The sequence below is a fragment of the Dermacentor albipictus genome, chromosome 10 (assembly GCF_038994185.2).
Source record: "Dermacentor albipictus isolate Rhodes 1998 colony chromosome 10, USDA_Dalb.pri_finalv2, whole genome shotgun sequence".
NCBI lineage: Eukaryota > Metazoa > Arthropoda > Arachnida > Ixodida > Ixodidae > Dermacentor > Dermacentor albipictus.
Genome location: NC_091830.1, coordinates 80519088 through 80533755, shown reverse-complemented (window position 1 = coordinate 80533755; position 14668 = coordinate 80519088).

Genomic DNA, 14668 nt, shown 5'->3' with positions numbered 1-14668 from the left:
TAAACGGAGCCATGCGCACGGAGTAGCAAATCAACCGCAGGTATTTGTCGACTCCCCGGGACAGGAAAGCGGAGCAAGGTTTGGAGGAAATTGGAATCACCGGCAGGAATTCGCAGAAGAAGACCTTCGACTGACGCTCTCCGAAGGCGCCCGGACCTTGGATCGTCGCGGGAGCGCTCGTACGACGTACATTGCAACGATGCCGCGCCATCCGGTCGCTGAAGAGGTATTTTTCTTGCGATGTTTCGAAAGCAAAGACATCAGCCCGTGTCTCCACAGTGTACGGCTCGCAAGAGGCACAGGAGCACGTGAGGTGCATTTACGTTACTCCGCTGTCGGCACCACCACGTGCGGCCGACGCAGTCTTCGCAGTGTAATAAAAGTTCCTTTCTTTTCGCAATATTCCGGTTGATTCTATTCCAGGCACGCCTTTCTTTTTTTATTGCTTTTCAACCTTGGAAAGCAAACAGCGCCATCATAGCCGCAAAGCCAGTCGGTGCTAACGCCCGTTGGCCAAGACCCGGAGTGTTTTATCGCGCGGTCTCGTGACGATCGTCAGGCGCAGTGGTAGCAACAGCAGTCGGCTTCGTTGAGGCTGCGACAATAAAATATGCGTACATTATTCACACAGGGGCTCCAGCGATGAAATCCTCGCATCACATTTAACATTTTGTGTTTATTATGTCCGCTTTGAATCCTCCTGGCACAGGGAGTAGGTTTGTGCTTCCGAGAGTAGAAAACTTACTATTATGATTGTCTTATACACACTGCGGACACGAAGCTCATGCAGGGAGTGTGAACGAAATGAAACAGAACACTGCACAAAATATGTGAACACACACAAAAAACGTTAGTAAATGCGAATATAATTGTCACGAAATCATCTAATCAAGCGATTGCATAAATCAGTTCGTCCACCTAAGGTGTCTGGGAAAACGGAATATTTCGGTCTTTTAGATCGGGCGAAATGAGCAGTAAAAGCATCTTGATGACGATGATGAGTTGGTGCCATCAAAAGGGGGTTTGTGCGCAATAAGGGGCCGAGCGCTGGTTTCCTGTTTTTATTTGCTAAAGAGATTCCAGCCGTATCTTTTTTTTCTTCCCAGTTCAAACGACGGAATGTCAGTAGATCTCACTATTTCAGCGGGAGAGTCGCAGGTGAAAGGAATAATAGAAAGATATCATTCGAGTACCTTCATTTCGAGAAACAGTAGCTCAATGTGTTTTCATGTTGGCACCTTGCAAGTCCCCCATATATTGAATATCGCCTTCTTGCACTGTTGGTTTTAAAGAGCTCCAGTAGACGATATGCATTTGTCCCTTTTGATGTCTTGCAGGCTCCAACCAACGTAGTTTTCCCTTACGGTGGGCGTAAACGGATATTTAGAGTAATCGAGTATCCACTACTGACATGGAATACTCGAATATTTATTTCTACCGTCCCATTCGCGTGAGTAATGCGCACAATTCAACATCGGATTTTCTTTTGTAACCAGGAAAGTCGAATTTAATCATTTCATAAATGTTCCACAAATGCGGAAAAACCACAAAACACGTGATAATTTTCGCGAGTTTCGTAAAAGGGCAACCTCCGATTGCACATACACCAGACGGCCTATTACATGCAAAAGCTTTAACCAAGCAAACTGAGTCCATTACCTTGAGCACAATTTCAGAGGTTAAATTCGCCAAGCTTTCAAGCTCCAGAGCTCATTCGTAGAAGTTGTCTGTTCTTGATGGACACCCTCGCTACTAAATATAGCACGCGACACAACGATATCCTGGTGTCTGTTCTGAGAACTGCTGTAATATATAGAAAGATCAGTCTGAATAAAAGCCCTTCCTCGTAGGAACTTATTTCTCAGTATGGTTTCGGTGTGCTTTCCACAGGGCACTCATGGGTGAGGGGAGAAAACACCATGAGGCTTTTCACTATGCATCTGGCAGCCAGTTGTGAGGGATGTAATTGCTACATCTGCGTAGTGCATCGCAATGTCTACTTTTTTTTCTTTGATTTCAGAATTATTAGGAGGGAAGACTCATTTACGCCCAAGTTGTCATCGGAAAATAATCGCACTTCCGTGCCTTTGTGGGACTCAGTTCACCTAGAAGGAAAACACACATCAGACCAGTTTTAATTCTTGAACTCGTGTTTCTAACACTAACACTTAACTGAATTGACCACCAGGCAGAACCGTTTCACGTGTATTTAAATGGGAATTAGGCTCGTCACCTAAGCTAAGCGTTGAGCTGCCTACCACCGCAGCAAGTGTATGTGCAAGTAGCGCTGGGGATTGTTATCCAGGGAGCGCCGCTGTGAAATTGGCGCGCAATAATAAGTCGAAGTCACTGGTAGCTCCATTTGCAATATAAATATCTGCAAAAACGTAAAGTTGAGGAGCGTTATGCAAACAGTGCGAGTTCAAGGACGACACCTCGCCGATATGATTGAAAGGAGCAGCATACGTAAAGAATTCAGCCTACCTGTCCTAATTTATGAGGTCGGATATTTAAAGGGAAGGTGGTCAGGTTTCGGCATCGGAAGTTACGGTGGTTTGGCAAGGCTGCCACAGTATAATTCAAGTCGGGAAATTATTTTCACCATTGTGCGCGTAACAGGGGTTCCCACATTCAGCGTTTAAATTTTGCCAATGTGCTGTATTCACGCGAATACAGCCCGGTGGTAACGTGAGCGCTGTATTCGAATCACGTGCCTCGCCGATACCTATGATGAGGTCGCGAGCATCTTCATCATCAAAGCCCGTTAACCAACCCTGCGCTGTCACCCGTAACCACTGCTGCTCGTTCCGCTAAATTGAAGCGATTCCCAGCGACTTGTGACCTGTGAACTATGATTTTTGTAATCAGGAAGGGAAACGCTATAATAATTCTATGAAAGCTCTCTTCCTTTCAAACGTTGTTTGGCTGCCCTTTGAGGCCAGCAAGTAAGCAAATTTCGTAGAGCTAGATAATGCGCAATTACGAAGAATAACGAGGCTTGCACTGTAAAGAGATAGAATTAGGACAGTGAGGATTAGAGCGAGAGGTCTGGGAAATTACAGTTTAATTGGCACACGAATCAGTAGAGTTGGCTCCGTTTATGTGATGGTAGAGCAGAACTATAATAGCTTGTCTGTGTAGTAAAGTGATGACGAAGTCAAAGAAAGTCGAGCGGAGGGCGGCAAATGATTCTGTGCAATCAAGCGATTAAGAAATTTACGCGTCAAAACGACGTTCGACTTACACGGCCCACGGACAATAAATGAGAACCAATAATATCTCAATCTTTGAGAGCTGGTTCTTACTGATGCCAAAAAGGTTCCATTTTGTCACATACCACATGAATGAGAATAAATTTTTCAATAGTTTGTGCGCTGGTGTGTGTTTTGGGTGCCCGATGTGTCTTGGGCATAAAATGGCAGTTCGTGTGAAATAAACGCATTGGAAGTTCAGCGCCCCTACTGTCGTATGTGTTCCTTCGCGTCTCCATCCATTGAACTCTTACAACTCTGTCGCCAATAGGCCTATGACAGAGCACTCTCCCATGCAAAGGACATAGCTACACTTCATCATAACAACGACAAAAAAATTATTTCAGCGGTTTTCCGTTACGAACCATCATGCAGTTATGAAGCAGACCGTAGTGGGGTACTCCGAATTAATTCTGACAACCTGGGGTTCCTCAGCACGCGCCTAAATCTAAGTACTCAAGCGTTTTTACATCTGACCACCAGCAAAATGTGGCCTCAGCGGCCGCGATCAATCCCCGTTCTTCGAGTTCGGCAGTGCGACGTGATGGCCCCTGTGCTACCCGGGCAGTTTATAATGATAACGAAATGCGTCAACGCTGAGTTACTAGGGAAATAGAAGAAGGAACAAATAGGAGAACGCTTTCATAGTGATAAACCCGGGATAAATGCTGCTGCTAGAATTATACATATGGTCCCTAACCATGAAATCAAAAAAATTCTGTGCCCTTCCACTCTGTGAAGTAGGATGACGAGCGAAGCTCGGAATGTGCGCCCCTTAATGGCGAACGGCGCCTCCACCGCGGCTCGGCCCAGCATTGTACTATCGTCAGGATCGGTCAAGGTATGGCGAGTTCTGAACGCCTGCTTCACCTCCGCCGCGGGTCGGCCCGGCATTGCACTATCTTCGGGATCGGCCTACGTATGAAAAATTGGTGGTCTATGTCCACGACAATGAGATCCGCCAGAACCTAGCCATAAAGAGTTTCGCTCTAGTATTAGTGTAATGAAAGCCTTCTGCACTGAGCAAGTTGTCCGCAGGAGCACCGAAACGTCCATTTCGCCTTTTCGATGGCCAATTGCCACAGTTCTCATTGGGATAATGGTTTCATCTAATGAGCCAGTATTCCGCCAAACCTGTTTGATCCCAACAGAACAATGTTTGGTGAAAAAACAAGAAGAGAAAAAAATTATGCATACAAAGTCATGGAGGTTAACCACAGGAGGTTGCGGTTAGCTATCCTGCACGGTGAGAAGGAGTAGGGGGATAAAATGAGAAATAGAGTGGAAGGAGGGAGACGAAGGTAGAGATAAAGTAGGAGAGGCGAGCACAAACCGTGTGCACTATGAGCGGTATTGGGTGGCGTTCTTAGTCTATCGTGAAGGTCCGTTGAACGCAGGAACCTTAGTAACGCTAGTAAGGGCTTCAGCGCGGTTGTTCTTTGAGAGTACGAACCTGAAGCTTATAGTTCTTATATCGTACGCTTATCCAATTGATCCAGCACTTTGCACATCAGTTTTGTCTAGGCGGTATATTGTGGGGAGGCACAGATAAGAACGACAGTAAGCTGAGCTGGTTGGTACTGATTCGTAAGGAACGGCGTACGTGTTGTCCACTTCTCTACTCTTGTGTCCTGTCTGCACGCCTCACCTCTTTTTTGCATAATGATACAGATAATGCACGCGAGCGTCTTATCGTTGCTGCGTGAATTTTTGAGCGCAGCTCTCAGGCGCCCGTTCAGCGGTGACCGTGGGCGACGGTGTAACCAAGTGAACGAGCACGGCGAAGGATGAAAGAGCGAACGCGGAACGCAGCGGGGCATGAAAGACTGCGATAGCGAAGAGAGAGCGAGGAGAAAAGCGGAGGAGAAGGGCGCAGCGAAGCCATGAGGCGGAGGAGGAGGGTATGGGGAAAGCATCAGAAGAAAAACGTAATGCCGTGCAAGACGGGCTCTGCGGCTCCGACCGCTGCGAGGTGCCACCAGAGTACACTGCGCCATCGTCTGTTCACCGATTGCATGCGGAGAGCGCGTAGACTGATGTCATGTATGCGAGGAAAGCTGTGCATGAGCGGAGGTCTGTCTGCGGTGGCTGCTGTGAACGGCACGCGCGCGTCACCCACCTCTAACGAGATCTCGATAACCGAGGCAGTCGCTCCACACATCCCGTGTTGGAACGGCTGCGCAAATTGCGCCAAACTGCGCCTATAGGGGTGCCTTTGCGCCAATCTGCGTCAAAACGGCATTCTAGCGGGAAATAGCGCCGAGCTTGCGCCAAAGCATGCATAAGAGCGAATTCTTCTTTCCATCGATGCATTGCAGTTAGCAAGGAAAACTGAAATAAAAACCAACAACATATTACGATCATCATCATACAAGCAAGCATTATATACTGAGAAACTAAATATTTAATTATTTATGGGGTTTTACGTGGCGAAACCACTTTCTGATTAGGAGGCACGCCGTAGTGGAGGACTCGGGAAATTTTGACCACCTGGTGTTCCTTAACGTGCACCTAAATCTAAGTAAAGGGGTGTTTTCGCATTTCGCCCCCTTCGAAATGGGGCCGACTGAAAAACACTATGGGCCCGTTGGAGCCGTCCGGTTCGTCATTCGCACATTTTTTTTTTCCCTGACGGAATGGCAATGTAGTGCCGCTGTACATTTTGCGGGCGTTTCGTTTTGGCGTTCATTGAACCTGCGTGGTACCATGGAGTTTGCTGAAGGAGGATTTCAGACTCTAGGATTAAAGTTATGCTTTTTCGATGTTTATGAGTGATAGCGGGGCTTTGCAAAAGAGCGATCGCAATCGCACGTGATGCATACAGAAAAATGGTGTTAGCGAATTAGGTCAAACACGGCAATAGCCGCCACTTCGATAGGTGACGGCCTGTTTGTTATCGCGAATGCTTTGCGTCGAGCTTGGGTCACGCCGCTATTTCGGTGAAATAGACGCCCACGCAAACACAAAACCCTGCTTACATCTCGCTCATGCGCAGTGGTGCTGACGCACCTTCATTTTCTTTCTTGCGGCCGCAAAGCCTTTGAGGCCCCTATTCGACAACTCCCTAGTGTGCATGGCATGACGTGAGTATGTTGCGGGATGTCATGTTCAGCGCAGCTGCGCATACTGGTCGGTTTTGCGGGGACCCTTTCCGCACAAGCCATGACTGTCGCACTGTGCTACATCTTGTTTTAATAATCGCTCGTTTGTCGACGATCTCTGTCTGTGGTGTCTGCGCTTTAATAATATTTGGGGTTTTACGTGCCAAAACCACTTTCTGATTATGAGGCACGCCGCAGTGGAGGACTCCGGAAATTTTGACCACCTGGGGTTCTTTAACGTGCACCTAAATCTAAGTACACGGGTGCTTTCGCATTTCGCCCCTATCGAAATGCGGCCGCCGTGGCCGGGATTCGATCCCGCGACCTCGTGCTCACCAGCCCAACACCATAGCCACTAAGCAACCACGGTGGGTGGTGCCTGCGCTTTGTCTGCGTGTTTCAACGAACGCGGCCGTAGCGCTCTTTGAGCGTTGTGGTGTGGAGGAGCGTGGAGTCCTTACCTAACCGCGCTAGCAGGGCACTTCGCGCAAACCCGTTTCTACAACATATCGAATTCGAATTCATGAGTGAAAATCTGCATGGTATATGATAAGCACACTTGCGTTCGACCCTCCCTCAAAGGTCCTTGCTGCTGTGCCAAATCGACTTAATGCCTGCGGCAGCACCGGCGCCGAAAGGTGAAGTGACGATTCCACCCCTAAATACTTCGCTCAGTTGGCAATGGGCCGCACGAGACAGATTGTGCGGGACAGCCAATATATCACCAAATAAAAGCCCGCGCAGATTTCGCATTAGGGAGTATTACCATCATTGGATCATTTTTCACTCCAGATGAGGCGGTGCAACCTGGGCTGAATCCCAAGGCGGTACAATGTTTCGCAGCGTCTTTGTAGCGTTCAACTACGGGGAAAGGACTGGGGAATGAGGGCCGACCCCAAAGGCGGGGGGTGCAATTTAACAGAGGGTCCCATAGCGTAAGCTGCCACGAGGCGAGAATGGGACAAACTGACACGCTCCCGATGATGAGGCAAAGAAAGTCAATAATTCTAGTGGCTTAATGGAAACTTGAGCGCACACAAGGGCTTAAGCTCGGGTTATGTGGGACGCAACGTATACGGCCCAGTCTTGTCAAACAAGTGTAATACAGTCGAACGCATTTAAGATTAAGTGCTTGGGGCGTCCTCGATTCTCCAATATACAGGTTACTTCATCGGAAAGGTCGCGCAGCGCACAGCTCACACAACAACAGGGACAAATCTTGCAGTTCATTCCGTTCTGTAACATGCGTACATTTGAACAACACTTCAGAGATGGACCTGCCATTGAAGCCGAATAACAAACGCACAAATCCACGTGTTATCGCCCATAACCACAGCAGTTACTCTGGCAACCTTTGCAGTGTTCTGACAAATACTTTCTCATTCTATCGCTTACTAGAAAATCAGAGCGGAATTAGCGTGCAACTTCGGTAGCAACAAAAGCATTTTAGCCCAATATCTCCCATACTTCCCATACAAAGCCTTTAACGAGCACAAAGGTGAAGTTGAAGGTCATATTTTGCAAGAACACGCCTTTTGAGAGTCGAAAGAAACCACAACGTCGACCATCATATGCAAGAAAAATCGCATTAGATGAACGTCACCGTGTAGGTGTTATGCTGCTGTGATACATGCAGTGACCCAATTTTACGTCAAAAAAAGGCTCATTGATGAGCGGCAGATGCCCGTTGGCTCCTGGGGCACGCACCCACACACACCCAGCGGCTCCATGATATATACCCAATGGTATCTATTTTATACATTTTTCATGCATCGTCGGTGATATTTCTGGGCTCTTCACGTACTTACATGATTAAGCACACGACAATGTTAACGTACACAGCAAGTAGCATCTGGAATATAAAACTTGGAACTTTACGTCTTAGCTTACCGCAGTCATCTCTGTTGGTGGGGTGCATTTGCATCGCAATCTGCACTAGTTTTCTGGTTTAAATATTACCTGGTGCCATCCATGTGGCCTGCATCGTACAAGTGGCGACCTTTCTCAAAACCAGACACACGAAAATTGGTTTTCCGGTGCGTAAGGTTTTAGAACCTGCAGTGCGAAATCACTGGACGCACCGTGAGTGCCTTCGTCCCGTCGTCTGCTTCACACGACAGTACTGACTTCTGCCGTTCGTGGCGCTGTTCACCAGCACACCGCTGACGCGCCGCTCGCGCGCCTCTTGCGCCTTGCGATGGCCAACCGGTGCCTACAGGAAAAGCATATGAATTTGTAAATACAACGACTAGCCACAGACAGTACCGCATGGTCTGTTCACGTCGTGGTAACCCACACAGTAGATGCATCCGTACATCCGGATACAGCGAACGCAAATGACACAGGGTGAAAGCTTTCGAGTGCCGCAAAGGCAAAGTATATTCATGAGATATAAATAGCAGCCTGTCAGGATTGGGGGCTCAATCCCACCGCCCGTAATCAGTTGTCAAGATTGGAGTCGTGCATGAATTTGAAGGTAGTTGGCCCATGCCATCGTCCAACTTACCCGACCCGTCCCGTCTTACCCGTCCCGTAATAACCCATCCCGACCTCAAATGGCTTTAATAGCATGTCCATGCTGCATGATTCTGCCTCACTTGATCGTCTTAGAGCACCTTCACTTCCTTGAGACCACTCCAGACGTTTGCTTTCAAGTACAAGTTGCATTTTTTTTTCTCGCGTTCCTCTCTCTCTCTCTGTGTCTCGTTCTTCTCTGTCCCGTTCTCCTCTCTCTCTGTCCCGTTTCTCTCTTTTTTTCGGAAGTTTCAACCCCATTTCAATTTCTTCCTCACTGGCCTGTTCGCAAACTAGCTGCAATAATTCCAATTTTAGCATTTTCTTGCGTACATCTAGGCCCAGTTCCTCACCAACAATCAACAATTCGTCTCTCAGCAGTCTCCTCAACTCCATGATTGCTGCTTTACTGCCTTGGTCCTGCTCGCTAAATCTACCTAGGAAAACACAACCTAGCCAACAATCAACACTCTAGCTTCCCTACAGTTCTAAGCAGAACAAGCACAAAATGAAGCCTAGAGAGTCAAAGCAAGAACCAAGCACTCACCGCAGACACAGCACCACGTCGCAAAGTCCATCTCACCGTTATCAGCCAGTTGTCAGGATTGGGGACTCAGTCCCACCGCTCGTAATCAGTTGTCAAGATTGGAGTCGGGCGTGAATTAGAAGGTAGCTAGCCTATGCCGTCGTCCAACTTATCCACGCTGAGGCCGTTGCTGAAGGGAAGGACTACTTCTCATCGAGAACGAGGAATATGGGTTTATTTACAGTATCTACGTTAGGATGTTGCAGTTCATCAGTATAGCATGACTGCGAGAGAAAGTGCACTGAGCAGCCACACAACAGCGGTTTCTAAACACACGGTCCTCCCTCGACCCCAAGGTGAGGGAAACATTCGAAGAGGAGATGAGCTGCCTCTTGGCGAGGGATTGCCCACACACACACACACACACACACACACACACACACACACACACACACACACACACACCCGCACAGGTTCACGGTCCCCCCCCTCTCCTCCGAGGGCAGAGGCCCTTCGCAGTACTCGGAGCTGACCCCCTCAGTGCGGCCGCCGTGGTGCCCATTGTCTTGCTTCTTGAACAGCGCGTGGGAAGGGGTCTCCGTAGACGTTCCCGCGGCAACTCTGCCGCTCATAGCAGATCAGGTCCGCGGTCTCGGGTTCAGGCACAAAGCCTGCTTCGTGAAACTCGGCTCCAGCGACGGAGAGTCGAGGACGCACGTATCGTTTTCCACACACAGTCGACTTAGTGACGCCGTGGCTAGAGGTCTGCGGTGGCGTTCCAAGAAAAGTTTCCCGCCGCTGTCGTAACTGGCTGGCAAAACTTGCACGTTGCCACCTCGGCAGGCCATTCCTAACAGCTAAATCTTGCATGTCAGCGGGTCGTTCTTAACAAGCCCAACCACAGCGTCTGTTCGCGAACTCGGAACCCAGAGACATTGACCACTCGCATACGCAGATCGGGCGGCTTCTTCTGCGTGGTCATTCCCGCTATTGTTGCAGTGTCCAAGAAGCGTCTGAAAAATTATTTTGTGTACCTTATCATGGGTGTGATGATATACCTGCCGAATTTCTGAGGCCAGTTGTTCGTTGGGTGGGGGGCGCACTGGGCTTCGTATGCACTGAAAGGCTGCCTTAGAATCATTAAGAACTGTCCATTGTTGCGGTTATTCCTGAATAATGAAATCAAGTGAAGCACGGAATGCCGTAACTTCTGAGCTGTCGATGTGGTAACACGTGGAGTCTTTAACCTGATGTGTTCAAGTTTTGCCGGGATGATGACAGTAGCAGCAGAGCTCTTGAGTGTTATCGACCCATCTGTGTAGACTTGTTACCGGAATCTGCGCACGTTGTCAACGTGTTCCAAAGTTGCTTGCTTCAAAGTTTTCAACAGCGCTCCAGCTTTTTTTTCTAATGCCCGGACTTGCCGCCAGTGAAGACGTCACAACGAGTCGGATAATTGGTGTAGCAGGCGTGAATTGAGAGGTAAAGTAGAACTGATGTCTTACAATACTTTTGGCAAATGTCGAACGCGGACTCTCTGCTGGCAAGCAAGCAAGCAAGGAAACCGAGTCAGGTGCTTGATGTGTGTACTCAGGACATCTGTAACAATGTAGTCTGTCAAAGAAGCGTCTCTGGCAATGGCCACTGTCGCAATCAACGACGCTGTTCGGGGGAGACCAAGACGAGCTGTGAGTGCTTGAGCCTGCGTTATCAGGGGTCTGCGGATATTTGTAGTGCAAGTATTTCCTAGTGCAGGTAACCTGTACCGCAGGAAGCCCAAACATAGGGCTTTGTATAGTTGCAACATTGATGGTCCAGGATTTCGTGCCGAGAAACGCGAAAGGGTCCACGGTGTCGGCCAAAAATTTTGTCATGTACGAGACGTGAGGGCTCCAAGACAAGTATCTATTAATGATGACGCTAAGAAATCGGTGCATTCATCTGTATGGTACAGTTTGGTCATTAATCGCAAAGCACAGGGGGATTGCTTTGCGAGTAAAAGCAAGGAGTGCACACAGCTCCAGTCCTTACCTTCTCAGGTATGTTGACAAAGCCATTTAGGCCTTCTGAAGTTGTGCGTGGACTTGTACACTTGTCACTCCTGAAGCCCATATGCAGATGTCATCTGCGTATACGAAAAGCTGTGCGGTTTGTGGTAACGAATCGTTGAGACCAACGAGCACCAGGTCTAACAGCGTACGGCTGTGTACTCCGCCTTGCGGTACACCATGACTGGTATAGCTAGATGACGTTGCTCCGCCTTCAGTCAAAATAAATGAAGGTCTTTGATTCAAATAGCTGCGTATCCAGCGAAAGACGTGTCCACCAATCGCTACAGCTTCTAGGCGTCGAGAATTGCATGATGATGATCTACCTTGTTGTAGGCACGTTTAACATCAAGGAATAGGGCTGCAGCGATTTGTTTCCGGTCTTGCTGGTACTGTACATACGTTACAAGATCAATAACGGTATCTGCAGACAAGCGTCCCCGTCAAAAGCTAGCCATTACCTCTGCATAGACATTGTACGATCGCAAGTACCATTCTAGCTGTGTAAGGATCATTCTCTCCATCACCTTGGCGACGTAGTTGGCCAGTGCTGTTGGACGATAAGATGACAATTCCAATGAATATTTGCCAGGCTTAAGGAGTGGAACAAGGCGACTGGATTTCCACGTCGTAGAGACTAAGCCATCACGCCATGATGTATTCTATAGGCCAGGAAGTGCATCTGTGGCCACTTGACCAAGATTTGCAAGCGCAGAATATGGGATGCCATCTGGTCCTGATGACCAAGATAGCCTACACCCAGCGAGTGCGGGCTACAATTCTCCCATGGAGAAAGGAGCGTCCATATGAGGGTCTCGCGAGCCAGTGGTGACAAGAGGAATAAGTGTGCAATGCTGGAATGTCGGGCCCACGATCTTTGCGCAGTAATCCACGACTACATCAATTTCTCGGCGTCCTTGATGGAGGGCTGCAGATTTAAATGGACGGCGCTGTTGAGGAGCTGTGAGAAGTCCACGGATGTTTTCCAGACAACCGACAGAAGTTTATGCGGATCGAGGTATTCACAAAAATATTTCCAGCGTTGCTTTTGCTGTACAGCAGTGCGACACAGAATTTTCTTTTGAATGCGTCTGGCGTCTGAAAGATCATAAACCAATTTAGTCCGTCTGTGTCGTCGCTCTGTTCGCCGGCCGATTGCACAGAGGCTCTATATTTCCGCCTCAAAATCCGTGTCTTTAGCCAATGACCGAAATGGACGCATAGCATCCTGCATGGCCTTGGCGATATGAATTTTCAGTGTGGACGAAAAGCCTTCGTGGCATGCGTGTTGCATAAGCTACTTGAACACGGACAAATCGATTGTTTGTTGAAAATTTGGTGAGATCGATTTGGTTAGGCCCTTTACATTCAGTTAGGTAGGATAGCGGTCGCTTCCATGGGTTTCTGTATCTGTGAACCAATGGACCCAGCGAGTGAGGCACCGCGAAACAAAAGCGAAGCCTTAACAACTACTGTAGTCTGGCTGCGCCGAAACGTGGGAATGCCATCGTTTAGACAGCAAACGTCATGGTCGCAGGCCAAGGAAACGAAATTTCTTACTTTGAAATATACCTTGATATTTCCGCAAAGTGAATGATGTGCGCTAAAATCCCCAACAACCATCTATAGACTGGGAGTACTATCTAATATGTCGGAGAGGCAAGTGCCCACTAGAATCAACGCAAGGTTTTGTTTTTTTCAAGGTCGAACAGACATATTGATTGCTGTCATGAGGCCGTACTGGATGAACAAAGTAAGTCACTTTGCACCGTATATAGTCGCTCACCTTGCTAATGTTATTACAAGTCAATGACACATAGGGTTCATATCGTGAGAGCCGAACGGGTTTCACTGTAAGTTCGGTTCACAGACAACAATAAAGGGGAATCGATTGGCGAAACCCTATTGGCCAAAATCAGAAGTACAGGATTTCATTGCACTGGTATTCCATTTCTTAATGGACTCTTCACTGACTTGTCTAAAGAACGGCTGAGGCGGTAGAGTCATTGTACTTGCTGTTCGAGGCTCGCGAGAACCGGATCCAGACGGTCCAGTACTTGCAGTGCACCCCGAGCAGATGGCGTCTGCATGCCATTTATTAACGTGCGAATGACTTTCATTAGAGGCTTCATTATTTCGATTACTTGCTTGTCTTGACCTTGCACGCGATCTGTGCCGTGTCTGCTGCGTCGGTAGTCCATCGTCGGTCTTTTCTCTGCTGGAGGACTTAATGTCGGAAGCGCAGGCCAGGCGTTTGCAGTTGACGTATTCATTGCGTCACCAGGCACCGTGTTGTCAGTGTGGTTGACCGCTTTGGGAGCACCAACCGCGGGAAGTAGCGTCTCTCTTACGACGGTATCAGTATTTCTAGTTGACGTAGATCGTCTGCTGAGGGCACGATGCCGTCGCATTTTGGCGGCGGCCTCTCGGTGCGTTGAGTTGTCTCTCACCATTTCGTTGAGGATAATTATTATCTCTGCCTTGTATCTCGGGTAGTCTTTCGACGATGGATCATGTGGACCAGAGCAATTGACGCACGTGAAGTCAGTCGCACGACAAGAATCAGCGCTGTGCGGCTCACAGCATTTTGGGCGTGCCGTCGGATGTTTGCATATACCGCTGATATGCCCAATCTTCAGACACTTACGGCACTGAAGTGGTCTTGGAAAAGAAGGTCTCACTGGATGACGAAAAAAACCAACTTCCACGTGTCATGGCAAGCTTCGTCCTTTGAAGTTTATGTTCACAAAAAGCGATTCTCCTAGGCAACCCATTTTAAAGGTAGTTACATCCGCTGTGGTGGATTTAATGAAAATAGGCAGCTCCTTGTCGTCTATTGACTCATCGACATCATAACTGACACCTGATAAAGTATCCCTGTTCTGTGGTGTTATATCGCCAACATTTATCGTGCCCAGCACTTTGACTGCGCTCAAGCTATCCAGCGCTGCTCTGTTCTCGACATCTAATGCGAGAATATTCTTGCGGGTGTTAGTTCTAACATCCGTAATCTCACTCATAACAAGAACCTCTAGTGTGACAGATACGACAAAAACCAAGAAAAGGCATACAAGGCCAGTGAGGTAGACGATACTGCACAGAGCAATGAAAGAAAGGCGAAGGTGCATTTTGATAAGCAATCGAAATTTACATGGAAAGCCTGCACTGTACCGCAAACTTTGGTGTTGACAGAAGTATTGGTTGCAAGGGAAGCGATTTGAATACGTG